Here is a 16517-nt window from a genome sequence, read left to right as displayed (position 1 = left end):
TGGTCTCTAACAACACCACCACACTGATATCACTTCAATAACATAAGGGAAACACCACTTTCCAAACAAGGTTGTTATTATTATTACAGATTGGCAGCATCAGGGTGGGTGGTGAAGAGCTTGAGATTGTTCACAGCTTTAGTCTGCTTGGCTCCACAGTCAACACTCTTGGCACTATCAGTCAGGAAATTAAAAGACATATTGTGATGGGAAAGTCTGCTGTTAGGGACCTCTCCAGAGTACTGAAGAGCTATGGTATAACTCTGGAGGCTAAGGTGTGCCTGATACAGGCCATGTCTTTGCAATCACTTGCTAAGCATCATAGAGTTGGACAGTGACTAGGGAGGATAGAAGGAGAATTGATGCCTTTGAGTTGTGGTGTTGGAGAAGTGTGTTGAATATACCATGGACTGCCAAGAAAACAAACAGGTTCATCCCGGAGAAGATTAAATCAGGCTGCTCCTTGGAGGCAAGGATTCTGAGGCTTCGTCTGACATGCTTTGGACATTTTGCAAGGAGTGACTGGTCCTTGGAAAGGGATGTCATGCTTGGAAGGGTGGAGGGACAGCGTAGGAGAGGAAGGCCCTCTATGAGGTGGATTGATTCAATGACTGGGGTAATTGGGATGGGTGTGTCAGAGACAGTGCGATAGGCACAGGACAGAGCAGAGTTTAGGGCTGTTGGCCATAGGGTCGCTATGAGTCGCAGGCCACTCGACAGCACAGAACAACAACAAGGGTTAAGATATCAATGCATTTTTTTAAGGAGGTGGGTGTATTGTTTCCGGAGCATGTGTGCACGAGATCGGCCAGTGTAAACTGGGGCAGCATCCCTGGATGTGCTAATGTTGAAATATGTCCATACTGTTGTTGGGAGGTGGGAACAAGTGGATTCTCACTCACAGTGACTCTGGGCACAATGGGACAAACACTAGGTGATCTTGCACCAAGCCCACAATCCTCGTTGTCCTTGAACCCACTGTTGTAGCCACTGTGTTAGTTCATCTTATTGAGGGTATTTGGGACTGACCTTCTTCTTTATGCAGCATGATATCCTTTTCCACGGACTGGTTCCTCCTCACAATATATCCAACACACTTAAGGCTACAACCATCTTACCATCCTCACTTCTTTTTAATTTTTTTTGGGGGGGTGTACCATCAAATCTGATCTGACTGGTACAGGAGGAAATTGCCCCTCCTTCTCCAGCAGAGCATCTGGGGGATTCGAACCACATACCTCTGCGATTGCAGTCCAGCTTCTTGTCACTAGGCCACCAGAGATCCCTTCGTCATCCTTACTTTTTTTGTTATTTATTCAAATATTTATTGAAGAGCTAGGGAGATACAAAGTTTATAAAACATGTTCAGAAAGGTGAGGTCAATGCACAAGTGAAAAGCGGAGTGTGGTTCACTGAATCACAGCAGTCAATAGAAAGTGCCTTAGGAAATCAAGAATAAAGATTGCTTCCAGCCTGCACAGGGGTGTGGTTGGGTGGCACATCAGGAAAGGGGGTAAGATTAAAATAGAAGACTTCAGTCTAGATTGTTGGTGATACTCAGTATCGACTATATTTGTCTCTCCTTTTTTCTCTCCCCATGTTTGGGCTTAATTTACCAGTAGTGCCCAGGACTGTTCAATGTGCTTTTTCTATACTTGCTTGCATTGTTGCTTTAATGTCTTCTACAGAACTAGGTCCTTTTGGAGTTTGGGGAGTTTTTTCCTGTTTTTTGTTTTTTTTTTTTTTAAAGATTCCTATCCTTTCAATTGTGGAGTTGATGGTTTTGAGTATTTTCCATTCCGGTTTGATTTTTGTGTATTTTTGGCTGGAGTATCCCGTATAGATTTCTTCACTGGTGCTTTTTCTTCATCATCAAACTCATCGTCATCATCCTCTTCATCAGTGGCAAGTTTCACCTTTTTCTGTGGAATTTTATTTCCACCTGCAGGGGCGGATCTCTTTCCTGATATACTTAAGAGTTTCCCATCGTCCTCCTCTTCATCATCTGACTCTGCATCTTCCTCCACAGCTACTAAGTGTTGTCCACTTATATGCACAGGCCCTGAGCCACACTTCAATCGTAAGATTACAGGTGGTGTTATTTCAAAGCCCCCAAGTGAAACCGTTGGCTGTACAGACATTTTCAGAGTTGCCAGTGTTACTTTAATTGGGCTGCCCTCATAATTCATTGCCTCTGCTCCAACAATGTTTAATTCATCCTTTGCACCAGCCCCTAAACTGACCGTTCTTAGAGATAACTGGTACTCATTTTCATCATTATCCACCTTAAAGTGATAATCTCTGTCAGCTTTCAGTTCACAACCAAAAAGGTAGTTTTGGGGCCGCAGGGGAGCTCATGTCCATGTCCATCGAATCTTCCATGGGTTGGTGGCCCACGTTTATGTGGAAGAGGATGGCAATAAAACACCACTGTTACAGAGAACAGCTGCACAGGACGGAACCACACCAGGGCCATCCTCACTTCTAAGGAGCATTCTTTGGCAGTGAATCGACAGATGCAGTGTATCATGTGATTTCTTGACTGCTGCCTCCATGGGCAGCCTTGATTGCAGAGCCACATGAAACGGGACCCTTGACCACCTCAGTCTTTTCTTTGTTGCTCTTGATATTGCTTATTGAGTTGTGAGAATATTTGTTTTCTTTATCTTGAATTCATACAGTTTAATCCATACTGAAGACTGTAGTCTTTGATCTTCATTGGGAAGTGCTTCCAGTGCTATTAGCTTTCAGTAAGCACAAATGTATCTTCTGTATATTACAGATAAATAATTATGGGAGATTGATGTTAATACATCTCCCTTCACTCCTAATGCCATGGTTCTTCGTGTAGTCCAAGGTCTTGGGCTATTTGCTTAGATTTAATAATTCTGGTGAGGATAAAATGCTAACACATGCCTTTTCTAATTTTAAAACAAGCAGTAACTGCTTATTCTGTTCAAACATAGACCTCATAGTCTATGCACGGTTATTATGGGAGAACAGTGAAGTGTTCTGAAATCCCCAATCTTCTCACTGTTATCCATAAAGTATTACGATTCACAAAGTGATGCCACACATTTTGGACTTGTCATCCGAAGGAACCAGTCCCTGGAAAAGGATGTATGCTTGGTAAAACGGAAAGTTAGCAACCAAAAAAGAAGACCCTCACCGAGGTGGACTGACACAGGGGCTGTAAAAATGGCCCCGAGTCCAGCAATGGCTGTAAGGTTGCTGAGTGAAAGCCTGCTTGATGGCACTTACCAACAACCACCACAGAAACTATCTCATTGAATGACTCCACATGTTGTCATTGTCAGGTGCCTTTGAGTTGAGTACGACTCATAGCAACCCTATGAAAATCGGCTCTGAATCCCGTCCTATCCTGCACAGCCTTCTCGCTTCCTGACACATTAGAGCCCATTGTGGCAGTCACTGTGTCAATCCACCTGGTTGAGGGTCTTCCTCTCCTTTGCTGACCCTCCACTCTTCCCAGCATCCAAGGAATAGCATCTCCTAGCAACATGCCCAAAATATGTGAGGTGAAGCCTCATTATCCTTTCATCCAAAGAGCACTCGGGCTGCACTTGTTATTTTGGCCATCCATGGGATGCTCAGTACTCTTTTCCAACACCATAACTCAAAGGCACCAATTCTTCTGTCATCTCTATTCATTGTCCAGCTCTCCGATGCATAGCAAATATTGGAAAGACCATGGCCTGAACCAGATGCACCTTACTCCTCAGACTGATATCACTACTCCTCAACAATTTGGTAAGGCCCTAACGGCACACTTTCTCAAGGCAATATGTTTCCTGATTTCCTGTCTACAGGTACAAAGTGAATCACTGTACCAAAAAGACACTGAAGAATTTCAGGAAGTACCATATGAGCAGGAGCCAATGGTAATGAAAAAGGAAGTGAAAGCTACATTGAAGGCATTGGCAAAAATAAAATAATCAAATAAAACAAAACAAAGTAAAATAAAATTGTTGTTTGTTATTATGTGCCATTGAGTCATTTGAAACTCATAGCGACCCTAGTACAAGAGCTCTAAATGCTGTTCTATCCTGTGCCAACGTAGCCATCTCAAATGCACTTATTCCCACCACTCCAGTCAGAATAGATCCATCTCATCGAAGGTCTTCCTCTCCTTTGCCGCCCCTCCACTCTGCCAAACATGATGTCCCTCTGCAAGGACCAGTCCCTCCTTGCAACATGTCCAAAGTATGTCAGACGAAGTTTCAGAATCCTTGACTCCAGGAAGCATTCAGGCTTCACCTTCTCCAGGACAAACCTGTTTGTTTTCCTAGCAGTCCATGGTATATTCAACACTATTCTCCAGCACCACAGCTCAAAGGCATCAATTCTCTTTCTATAAATCCTATTCACTGTCCAACTCTCTGATGCATAACACGTAATTGTGAAGACTATAGCCCGGATCGGGTGCACCTTATTCTCCAGCCTGACGTCATTGCTCTTCAGTACTCTTGAGAGGTCCCTCACAGCCGACTTTCCCAATGCAATTCGTCTCTTGATTTCCTGGCTGCTATTACCAATAGTGTTGATTATGGAGCCAAGTAAACTAAAACTGTTAACTTTCTCAATCTCTTCACCATCCATACTGATGCTGCCAATTGGCCTAGTGGAGAGAATCTTTGTTTTCTTGATGTTGAGCTTCAATCCATATAGGAAGATGCAGTCCTTGACTTTCTGCAGCAAGTGCTTCAGGTCCTCCTCAGTTTCAGCAAGCAGGGTTGTGTCATCTGCATAACGCAGGTTGTTGATGACTCTTCCATCAATCCTGATACCACATTCTTCCTCATACAGCCCAGCATCTCAGATGATCTGTTCTGCATATAGATTGAAAAGGTATGGAGACAGAATACATTCCTGACAGGTCCCTTCTTGATTTTGAACCATGTAGTGTCTCCTTGCTCTGTTCTGATGACTGCCTCTTGGTCCAAGTATAGGCTTCGCATTAGCACAATCAAATATTCTGGGATTCCCATTCTTCTCAGAGTCCCCAGGAAGAGGTTCTGAATCCAGATTAGATTTCAGACAGTTCCTTGTTGAAGTACTGTTGTAGTCATTTTTGAAATTACCTTTGGCAAAACTTGACTTGTGTGTGACATTAATAATATTTCTTCTATTTCCTGCATTCTAAACATTTCTTGAATTGAGAGAAACATAGCTCAGTTTGAGGTAACTGTCTCCATAGATTGGGCCAACAGAGCTTCATTTCCTTGAGTTTTGTTTTGTTTTAACCCAGCCCCCGAGTGTCCCTAGCACCTCCTCAGATTGCTTTGGTCACTTAGAACCCCAGAAGTCTTTAAATCCTCAGGGCAGGCCAGCTGGCTAGAAACTGAGTCTAAGAACTGCTGGAAAATCAGCAGGATTTCTATGTTGCAGACTTGATGCAGAATTCCTTACTTTATGGGGAGGCCTCCAGCTTTTTAACTGATGCAGTGAAGTCCACCCACATTATAGACAGCAATCCTCTTTGCTTCCAGTTTTCTGGTTATGGATATTAACATTATTTGAAAAATATTTTCCCCACAGCATTTGGATTTGTGTTTGTTCAAACAATAGGGGAGACATAAATTTAACCGTCAAAGCCAGGAAAAGGGAGTTCACGCCTGGTTCTGCGGCTATATGTATAGTTCCATTCCCACGGGCTGGGGCTGGAGTTGTACAGGTGTTACATATTTTGAATACTATTTTGGGTCTGGTGATATCACCAGCATCTCCTCTCATGGTGGTGGTTAAAAGAAATCAGAAACGGAAATGCCCTCGACAATGCCTGGTGCTCACAGAGTAGGGTGATGCAGCTGGCTTCTGCCCTACATCAGAGCCCTTGATATGTCACAAGTTTTCCTCTCCTCCGAGTGTTCCGGAAACCTCTCCAAGCTTGAGGACGTGTGCTCAAACAAGACATTTTTAGAGAAAGTGCTCTTCCTCTCAACTACCCTCCAGATTGACAGTGAGTATCTAGACACTACCTGAGGAGACTTGCTTCAGAAAGATTGAGGTCTGACAATTATTGGCTGAGGGGACAGGGTGTTCCAGCTGAGTTTCTTGGGTTTGTTTGTGGTTTGTTTGGGGGTTTATTTTGCTATGGTAAGAATAGCACTGGGACTCTTTATGGACCCTAGGTGTCAATAAAAGGTTGGGGTTTTGGGGCGTTTTTTTTTTAAGAAATAATGATAATTATGATGACATCAACAACATAAATGACAGGGGTGTGATCCTGGGAATGGGAACGGTGATGATGGTAGTGGTGAGGTTGATGTCGATGGTGATTTTTCTTAACCAGCCAAGCTCTTTCCTCTAGACAGAGGCACCACCTCAGATGCACATGCATTAGTTTGGATGTAAACCAACCTCTGTGCCCAAGCAGTACTCTGTAGTTCTACATGAGTCCCATCCTGTGCAGGAGATATGTCTAGTCTAGGTCTCTCCCAGCTTTGAGATTCAAAGGTCTGTGTTATAACTTGGGAGAGGCCGGAGAGTGTTATGCTGAGTGAAATAGCTCAGTCTCATAAGGACAAATACTGCAGAAGACCATTACTGTAACAATAGAAGGATAACTTTTAAAATGTGGCGTGCAGGGAGTCCTTACTTGGTTCTGTATGGGGACCCAAAGGGTAAAAGGGTGGGAGCAGAGGGGTGAGGATGCTTAGGGGCAAAATCACAATGTTGCACAATTTGGCGGGTGGAGGGAGGGGTAAAGAAAATGGGAAAGATCCGGCAGAGATCTGAAAAGACGGGGTAATGATAGACATAGCCCAGTGTGATTAATTTTATGAAACGTAAAACATGGGAATGATTGTATGAAACACAATGTGAATGAAGAATAGTGAAACACAATGTATATGAACTTTGTAAGCAACCCAATATAAAGTATTTTTTTTTAAAGTTCAACATTAGAGGTTTGCAGACTCAGCATGCTTGCTGTACACATTCTTCCTTCCCATCCAACAAATTCTGGCATTATCAGGTTTAGGGACTCAGTGAAAACAAGATACGCGTTATCTCCTTGAGCTGTCGCCACGGGTGCAGGCTGTAGGAGATGGTGTTAGGATTCTAAATGCTGTGCACCACTCTCTGCGGGTGGTCTAAACATTGTCCTCCTGTTGATGCCAGCTTGGCCATGCAATGTGATTTGACCAATAAAATATGAGTGAAAGTGACTCACATACTTTTGCAAATCTATTGCTGTCAAGTTGACCCCAACTCATGGTAATTAATGCGTGTCTGCGTGGAACTATGCTCACAGGGCTTTTAATGGCAGTGACTGTAGGAACACAGATTGCCAGACCTTTCTTTCACAGCGCTGTTGGGTGAACTGAACTACTGATCTTTTGGTCAGTAGCTAAAAAGGTGAATCATTTGTGTCACCTTCCAAAGAGAGGTTGAAAAATTGGTGTGTGGATCTCCCACACGGCCTCCAGAGGACAGTGGTTCCACACTTTCAAGAGTGAAGGCAGCAGGGAACAGGACTGTAACTAGCTGTTGATCATTAAAGATTGAATTGTTGTTGTTATGGGCCATCGAGTTGAGTGACTCGTAGTGACGCGGTGTACAACAGCTCTGAACCCTGCTCTATCCTGAGCCAACCTTATTGTCTCTGACACACTTACCCCCATTGCCCCAGTCACTGAGTCAAGCCATTTCATCCAGGGTCTTCCTCTCCTGCGCTGACCCTCCATCTTGATGTTCTTTTCCAAGGACTGGTCTCTCCTACCAACATGCCCAAAATACATCAGATGGAGCTTCAAAATCTTTGTCTCTAAGGAGCAGCCTGGTTTCACTCTTTCTAGGACAGACCTGTTTGTTTTCTTAGAAGTCCTTGGTATATTTAATACTCCTGTCTAGCACCATAACACAAAGGAATCAATTCTTCTTCTATCATCCTTAATCATTGTCTAGCTCTGTGATGCACAGCAAGTAATTGTGAAGATCAGACACACCTTAGTTTCTAGACTGATATCATTGCTCTTCAGTACTCTGGGGATATCCCTGACAGTGCAATTACCCTTTTGGTTTTCTGGCTGCTGGTACTAAGAGGGTTGATTGTGGAGCCAGGCAAGCTGAAGCTGTCAGCAATCTCAGTCTTTTCACTGTCTATCATGATGCTGCCAGTTGGCAGTTGGCCCAGTGGTGAGAATCTTTGTTTTCTTGATGTTGAATTCCAATCCATATTAAAGGCTGCAGTTCCCCCCAAATATGTGAGGGAATCCAAATTCTTACATCTGTGAATGTGACTATTTGGAAATAAGGTTTCCTTTGTTATATTAATGAGGTTATGCCAGTGTGGTAGGATGGATCCTAAACCTAATCACTTTTAAGATTATAAGAAGAGTAGACACACACACACACAGAGAGAGAGAGAGAGAGAGAGAGAGAGAGAGAGAGAGAGAGAGAGAGAAGATGCTGAGTAAAGACAATCTATGAACAAAATTACACCGAGGATCACTAACAGACACAGACAATAGGAGAGAGGCTCCAAGACGATATTAACATAGTCAAGGTTCGAATTTAATCTTCTAGCCTCCAAAACTGTGAGGCAACAGATATCTGTTCTTTAAAACTGCTTGTGGTTTTTATGTTGTAACAACCCTAGATAGCTAAGATAATGCTCATGAGTGAGAAATTACCTTTTTGAATTGTCACACTGAGCTGTAGAGTTGTTTACCAGTGTATCAGAATCTAATGTGAGCTGGAAGAAGGTTTATGCATTGACATTGGCAATGGCAAACTCACATAGACCTCATCTACTTTGCAAGCCTTTGCTGTTGGGTCTCACATGGGCCTGGAGAGACTCACCCATGGAACTTTCTCCACATAAGCAAGCATTATGCACCAACAGCTTTTGTGAGCCTCCAAGAGTCTTTGTGCCACTAAGGCCTTGACCATCCGCTTCCTTAGTTGTCTGTATGATCCAGGAACTTGACTCACTCATAGCCCTGGTCTCCTACTCTTTTTCCTTAATATTAAAATTATGTGTCTTGAGTCCCATCCCAAGAACAGTGCAAAGTGCAGCATCCATTCCTACCCTTCTTGAGACCAAGATCATCTGATACATGGTGTTATCAGGTGCCATTGAGCTGTCTACTGCTTGTGGAAATGCTACTAACAACAGATCTCATCTTTGCATTATCCTGTGCCATCTTCACAGTCTCTGATATACTGAAACCCATTGTGGCATTCACTGTGCATGCATCTCATAGGGGACCTTCTACTCTTTTTTCTGACCCTCTACCTTTCCCAGTCCGTTGACAAGGACTACCTCCTCTTGGCAACTTACCCAGAGTACGAGATGCAATTTCACCATCCTTTCCTCTAAGGAGCACCCTGGTGGCACTTTCTCCAATTCAGACTTGTTTGTTCTTTTGGAAATCCATGGGATCTTCAATATTCTTCTCCAACATCTCAGCTCAAAGGCATTGATTCTTTTCTGTTCTCTGTGTTTATTGTCCAACTTTCAGATTCATAAGAAGTTACTGAAAATACCACTGCTTGGATCAGGTACACCTTAGCCTTTATAGCTGGCATCTTCGCTGTTTAGCATTTTGGAGAGGTCTTTGACAGCAGATTTTCCCAATGCAACGTATTTGCAACTTGAGGGAGGAGGAAATGTCCTCCTGTCTCTGACTGATTTGGATTTCTTGAGTTGTACTAATTAATTCATTGGCTAATCAAAAAAAAGGTGGCCTGAACCCTCGCAGAGTTAACCCTGGAAGAAAAGTCTGGTGGTCCATGTCCAAGGGGTCACAACCATTAGGACCCTGTGGTGCACAGTTCTTCTCTGACACACATGGGTCACCACGAGTTGATCAAGTTGACCACTGGTTTGCTTCTCCAGTGAGAAGTCTCAGTTCTTTCCCTTAGCTCCTCTGGACCCTGCTGTGATCGCCTTTGCTGCATTCATGGGAAAGACCATACCTTCCATTCCTCTTAAACACCTTTGACATAGCACCACTTCCCTGAAGCTTTCAGAAATGGAACAGAATTGTGATAGAAGACAGGAACCTTAAGTTGGAGCCTTACTTATTGTCACCTAACAGACAAAATGTGAGAACTTTCTCAGGCAAGGTGGCCTCCCTGCAGGCATCTGTCCACACACAGGACCACCTGCACTGCAATCCTGAAGGCATGAGGTTTGAATCCATCAGCTGCTCTGTGGGAGAAGGATGGGAAATTTCCTCTCATGCAGTTAACAGCATCTGAAAACCCACTGGATGGTCAGTTCCAAATTGATGATACCCCACAACAACAACTTCCCTCCGTGAGTGAATAGATATGGAGACAGGATACAGCCTTGACACACACCCTTCTTGATTTTAAACCATGCAGTGATCCCTTGCTGTTTGAACAACAGCTTCTTGGTCTAGGTCTAGGTCTAGGTTTCTTATGAGCACAATTAAGTTTCCTAATTGAGGTTTCCTGTGAGCACAATTAAGCCCCTAAAGGAGGGACTATACCTTGGAGAGATAAGGACATCATTCTTGGAAAGGTAGAAGATCAATGCAGGAGAGGAAGATCCTCATAGAGATGGTTTGAGACAGTGACTGCAGCTATGGACTCAACGAGATGATGAAGATGGCACAGGAGAGGACAGGAGTCAGACCTATTGTTCACAGGGAGGCTGTAAGTCATACTCAACAGCACATGACAACAACAATTTTCCTTCTATATTCTGACACTCAACATGACCAGGGGACCTCGGTTAAATTGTGTCATTTCCTTTGCACAGAAAATTCACTTTCTTCCTATTCCATAACCCATGTGTCAGTTGGTTGTATTGTGGCAGCTTGTGTGGTGCTAGGATGCTGGACACTGAACCACAAGTATTTCAAGTACCAGCAGAATCGCCCGTGGTGGACATATTTCAGTAGAATTTCCAGACTAGGATAGTCTAGTAAGAAAGATCTAGAAAGCCATTTCCACTATTTTAAAGCAAAAGTTGATGCTAATTCACTGTGACCCTATAGAAAGAGAAGAACTACCCTGTGGGGTTTCTGTTATGGAACTAGGCTCTCACTTCTTCGTCCTACAGACTGCCTGGTAGGTCCAAGCCACCAACCTTGTGGCTAGCAACCAAGCTCAACACTGTTCCACAAGGACTCCTTTGTCAAAAACTGTTGTTGTTGTTGTTATGTGCCGTCGAGTCGTTTGCGACTCATAGCGACCCTATGCACAACAGCCCTAAACCCTGCTCTATCCTGCGCCAACCGCACTGCTTCTGACACACTCATCCCGATTACCCCAGTCTAGCCAATGGAAATTGTATGGGCCACAGCAGAACATTCATTGTCCAACTCAGAATCTGACCAGTAGATTAGAATCAAATAATGCAGGACATTGGCTTTGGTGAAGAACAGTTCACCAAGGATGAGGAAATTCCTTGGTGAGACTGGATGATATAGTTGCCACAACAAATGATGGACGTGAACTTGCTGGTGACCTTAGGGGTGATGCTGGGCTGGACTTCATTTCCTTCTGTTGTACATAAGGCCATCATGAGTCAGAGTCAACTCAATCACAGTCGTCTGTCTCTCTTCATCCTTATCCATCTATAGACGAGGCAAACCATCACCAGAAAGAACTGGTAAAAGCTTCGAAACAGAGTTTTTTTTCTTTGTCTCCATTCTTGTTATTTCATACCCTCGAGTCTGAGCAAACCTATATCTGACCCTTCACTGGGTTTTCAGAAGCAGTAAATCACATAGGAGAAGATTGCCCATTGTTCTCCCACAGAGCAGCTGGTGGATTCGAACTGTGCCCTTTGGGATTGTAGCACAGTTTCTTACCACTAGGCCACCAGGTAGACCAGGTTCTTCTGTTGCATCTTTTCTACCTGCCTGGCCCTGGTTGGTTCTTTCTTCTTCTTGATGCTCCAGCATAGTTTAATGGACAACAAAGATTTGACAGGAAGCTCAGTGGCTTGGTAAATAAGGAGTTGTGCTGCCAACACAAAGGCACATGGTTCAAATCCACCAGCTGCTACACAGAAGAAAGAAGAGCAATCACCTCCTGAGCAATTTAAAGTCTCTGAAAACCTGCTATAGGGTCAGCTGTGAGTTGGTTCAGACTCCAGGGCCCATAACAACAACAACAACAACAACAACAGGGATTTGTTGCTGTCTCTGTTAGGCCCTCAGCTGCTGGCTATTGTCCTGCGAGGGGCCCCTCCCCATTTCTCCTTCCCTGCCTCTGGCACACAGCCTCCCTGCTCCAAGTTGGAGTTTGCAGCCATGCAGCCTCACCTGTCAAACAGCTCAATGCTGCCTATGCTGCCTGGACCAGTTCCAAAGCCACCAGTGTTTAACCTTCGCTGCTAAGGAAAAGTGACTTTGAAGTCCTCCCCTCCACGCTTTATTTGGGGGGACAAAAAGGGGCTAAGAATACCGGGGAGGCAGAGACTATCTCAGAGGGAGCGCTTTAAAGAAACCCATAATACTTTTAATCAGCATTTTCCCTTCCATTTAAAATCACCGACTTAGCTACTTAATCAAATGTCATGCTTAAGACACATTTGCCTCCTTGGGAGAAAAATGAACAATGGCAGCTCAATTTGACTCTGGATGGGTTTTAAAAATAGTCAAGACGGCAAAGGCCATTAGGTAAATCAGTGGATACAGAAGCCTAAGATAGCTTCCGAGAGTCTCCTGCGGGGCTTGGCCAGGGAATGGGAAGCGGGTGAGGGGTAAGTGAGGAGACTCAGCCAGGTCCTTGGTACCTAGTGATTTCAGCTGAGTCCTTCCAGAGACCAGAACGATCAAAACCCAGGAAAGACAAAGGAACCTTTCTGAAAATCCTTATTTTGCTCATGCAGAAGGGGTTAGGCGTGTGTGTGTGTGTGTGTGTGTGTGTGTGTGTGTGTGTGTGTGTGAAGCACCAGCCCATCCTCCCATTTCCCCCTACCCCAGAGGAAAAAAAAAAACAAACCACAATGAACCAGTCAGAAACGTAGTAGATCTGTCCCTACAGAAAAGTACAGAAAATAGTGAGCTATAAGCCCTGGTTTTATTGTATCACAGGATTTAAAAAAAAATTAGACAATGTTTTCACCAGAAGAGAAAAGAGACACAAAGCAGGAGCCCGATGTTTGCAAAAGATTGTCCTAGGAAGAACAGATGATTGGGAGCCAGTGTTGATGGGCCTTTAGGACCTGGGCAAGAGGGGAAGGGGTGGGCAGGTGGAGGTCTCCTCCCTCCCCACAGGATGGCAGCTTCCTCTGTTTATAGCTCCATCATTTGGTGCTCTGACTTCCCCTGGAGAGCCCTGCCACAACTTATTACGATTCTCATCTTGCTTTCAGAAAATACTTCTACCTTCTCTCAAGGCTCAGTCTTGGGGCAAGGACCTCAGAGGCCTGTCCTGTGAAGAGAAGTCAGAATTCTGAAGCTTAGATGAGAAACGTGTTGCAATGTTGCATCTTTAATTTTGGGACGGACTTTAACCCCTTGGGTGGTACAAAGGGTTAACTTGTATGGCTGTTAATTGATATGTTGAAAGTTCAAAGGCACCTTGCAAGAAAGGCCTGGCGATCTGCTTCCTAAAAATCAATCACTGAAAATCTTATTGAGCGCAGTTCTGTTCTGTCACATATAGGCATCCTTGGGATTGGGAATTGCCTCAAGGGCAGTGACAGTGGGTAAGGAGTTCCGCTGCCACCCAAAGGCAGACAGTTCTAATCCACCCATTGCTCCACAGGAATACTATGAGCAGTCTCTTCCCATGTGATTTACGGCCTCTGGTGGCCCACTGGAGGGTAACCTATGAGTCAATTCTGACTCAACAACCATCAGTTTTGAGGGTCCCCCCATTCTAACTATCAGCAGCTCTGTGGGGTGTTACAAACTGAGAGGCCAGTGGTTCAAATGCACCAACTTCTCCACAGAAGAAAGATGAGTTTTAAAGGTAGATTTGCAGTCTGGGAAACTCAACGAAGCGTTGCTACAATTCAGCGTCAGCTTCAGGGCAGTGGGTTTGCTTTGGGTATGAGTCCATTATAGATGCAGGGACCGAACGACAAAGGTATAAGGGCACCTGTGACTAAGAACAGAAGAATTCTATCTTAGGACTGTCGTTCTAGATAACTGCTTGGTATCATGACATCAGAACTACGGCATTATTTGGAACCACCAGTAGATTTTTTTCTATACTGAAAGTAATTTTATTAATAAATACTTTGATAATATGTTGTTGTTAGGCATCGTCAAGTTGCCAACAATTCATAGTGACCCTATGTACAACAAAGCTCTGAAGCCTGCCCTATCCTGAGCCAGTCTCACTGACTCCAACCTGCTTACTCCCATTGCCCCAGTAAGTGTATGAGTTCATCTCATCTGGGGTCTTCCTCTCCTGTGCTGTCCCTTCACCCTTCTGAGCATGATGTCCTTCTCCAAGGACCGGTAGGGCTACCTGCCCGAAGTATGTGAGACGGAGTTTCAAAATCCTAGCCACCAAAGAGAAACTTGGTTTCACCTTCTCCAAAACAGACCTATTTGTTTTTCTGGAGGTCCATGGTATGTTCAAGACTCTTCTTCAGCACCACAACTCAGAGGCACTAATGCAGTTAGTTCCTACAAAGGAGTCTTGAGAGCATAAAAATGGTAAGTACTCTTTGCTGATTCAAAGGATGGTGGTTCAAATCAGCCCGGGTTCCCTGAGGAACAAAAGGCCTGGCGATGTGCTTGTGTAAAGATCACAGCTGAAAAAACTCTGTGGAGCAGTTCTGGAGCAGTGATGTCAAGTTGCCAGGAATCAGAATTGACTTCACAGCACCCAACACCGGTTTCCTACTAATTCTCAGCCTAATATGTCGTAGCTTTAAAAGTCTTATTTGAAATGAGATCAGATCGTTTCGACATACTACTGAAAAGGTAGGAAGGACTAAAAGGGGAGACAGAGATCATTGGGAGTCCCCCAGTCCAGTCAGGGTCTTCATCAGATGTAGGGCCTCACCTCCTCGCCTCCGGTGAGTTTGGCTCCAGATGGGGCCCTGTGCTGGCACCTTCCCATCATGCCGCTAGGTGGCAGCAGTGTAGACCCCTTCAGTGCTGGTGATCCAGGGCTGGCCTGTTCTGAGACCTGCTGGTGCCCCTTGGTCCTCTGCTCTCTCCGAATACCTTAAGAACAGGGCTCTAGGGAGAGAGTGACTCCTAAGTTTCCAGGACGGCCAAGTCCTGACACCCCAATGCGTCTCTGCTCTTGCTTAGCAAGCCTCTCAAGCAGGGCCTTGTTTTTGCATCCCAATAGTTCAGTGAAGTGATCTTATTTCATTCACCTGTACCAAAACCTCTTTGTGGAAGGTACAGTGAAATCCATTTTACAAGTGAGGAAGCAGAGGGTCAGAGAAGTGGAATAACTGCATCTCTAGGATCCTGCCACCCTTTACCCCTGGCCTCCTGTCCCTGTCTGCCCTAAAGCCTGATGGGAAAGAGTCCTCTCTCTGGCTTGCAAAGTCCTTTGGCAGAAACCCTGGAGGCCTGTGAGTGGCACCTCCTCAGGGCACAGTGAGTTGGAACTCTGTCAGTGGCTTCTCAAGGAGTCAGCTGGTCTCGCTTCCCACGGGGTGGGGGGTGGGGGGTGGGGGAGGTTGCCCAGTGTCCCTTCTCTGAGGTGGAAGGGGCCCCCTACCAGGTACCTGACTACTGCCTTCATTCACACACTGTTTTCCAAACACAGCCTGATCTCGCTCGGCTGCCTTCCCAAAGGAAAGGGGCAAAAACTCAAGAGGAAGAGTTGTAAGAGTCTAAGGGGCTGATTTCTCCAGTGAGGTCTCCTGAGTTAACAGCAGGCAGCTGGAGTTGAGGGAGGTGGAGGCCCCCAGACCAGGGACTTGGGGAAGCGCCGGGCATAGAGGATAAGGCTCGGTTCCTTCTTAGCCAGTGGCAGAGAACTGACAAGAAACGCGGTGATTTCTTCGCTAGGGCCAGGGCCCAGTAACCTGGAAGAGAAAGGACCCTGTTGGAGGCCTCTCCCTGCCCCCAACAGACTCTGGAACCTGACGCTTAAGCACAGCTGCGCCAGGGGAAACTTTTCCTGAGGTCCCAGCTCCAAGCGTCCCAGACCCTCACTCAAGAACGCCCCCTCCCCAGAGTAGCTCTGTGGGTCCGCTGGGCGCACCAGTAACCGGGTCGGAACCTCGAACTGCTTCACATGCCATCCGGTTACCGTGGTAACACCATCCGGCGGCGCCCGGCGGTCCAATCGGAGCCCGCGGCCTCTCCCAAGCCTGTCTTAAGGTGGGAAACGGGACAAGGCCAGGGATGGGGAAGGGGAGGACTGGAGACTTGCCTGCTTGTCGTCCAGGCCACACACAACTCCATGCAGAGAGCCTGGCTAGGGCAGGGCTGGGTGGAGAGCGGGACCCTGACAGGTCCAGGGGCGGGGAAGGCGGGTGACGTGAGCCGGGCCAGGCGGGCGGAGTTGGGACCCGCTTGGAGGCGGGGGCGAGCGCGAGAAGAAGCAGACGCGCGAGGGAGGCGGTCGAGCGGCGCGGGCTG

At 45.6% G+C, this 16517-nt stretch overlaps 1 pseudogene; it reads right to left on the bottom strand.

Moving 5' to 3' along the window:
* Positions 1–1635: 1635 nt before the first annotated feature.
* On the bottom strand, positions 1636–2382 carry LOC102874558 (annotated as a pseudogene).
* Between the last annotated feature and the right edge of the window lie 14135 nt (positions 2383–16517).

Source organism: Elephantulus edwardii, unplaced genomic scaffold, assembly GCF_000299155.1.
Source record: "Elephantulus edwardii isolate Elephantulus edwardi_28Jun2011 unplaced genomic scaffold, EleEdw1.0 scaffold00045, whole genome shotgun sequence".
NCBI lineage: Eukaryota > Metazoa > Chordata > Mammalia > Macroscelidea > Macroscelididae > Elephantulus > Elephantulus edwardii.
The sequence above is the reverse complement of the archived record's forward strand: the minus strand, read 5'-3'. Positions and strand labels throughout refer to the sequence as shown.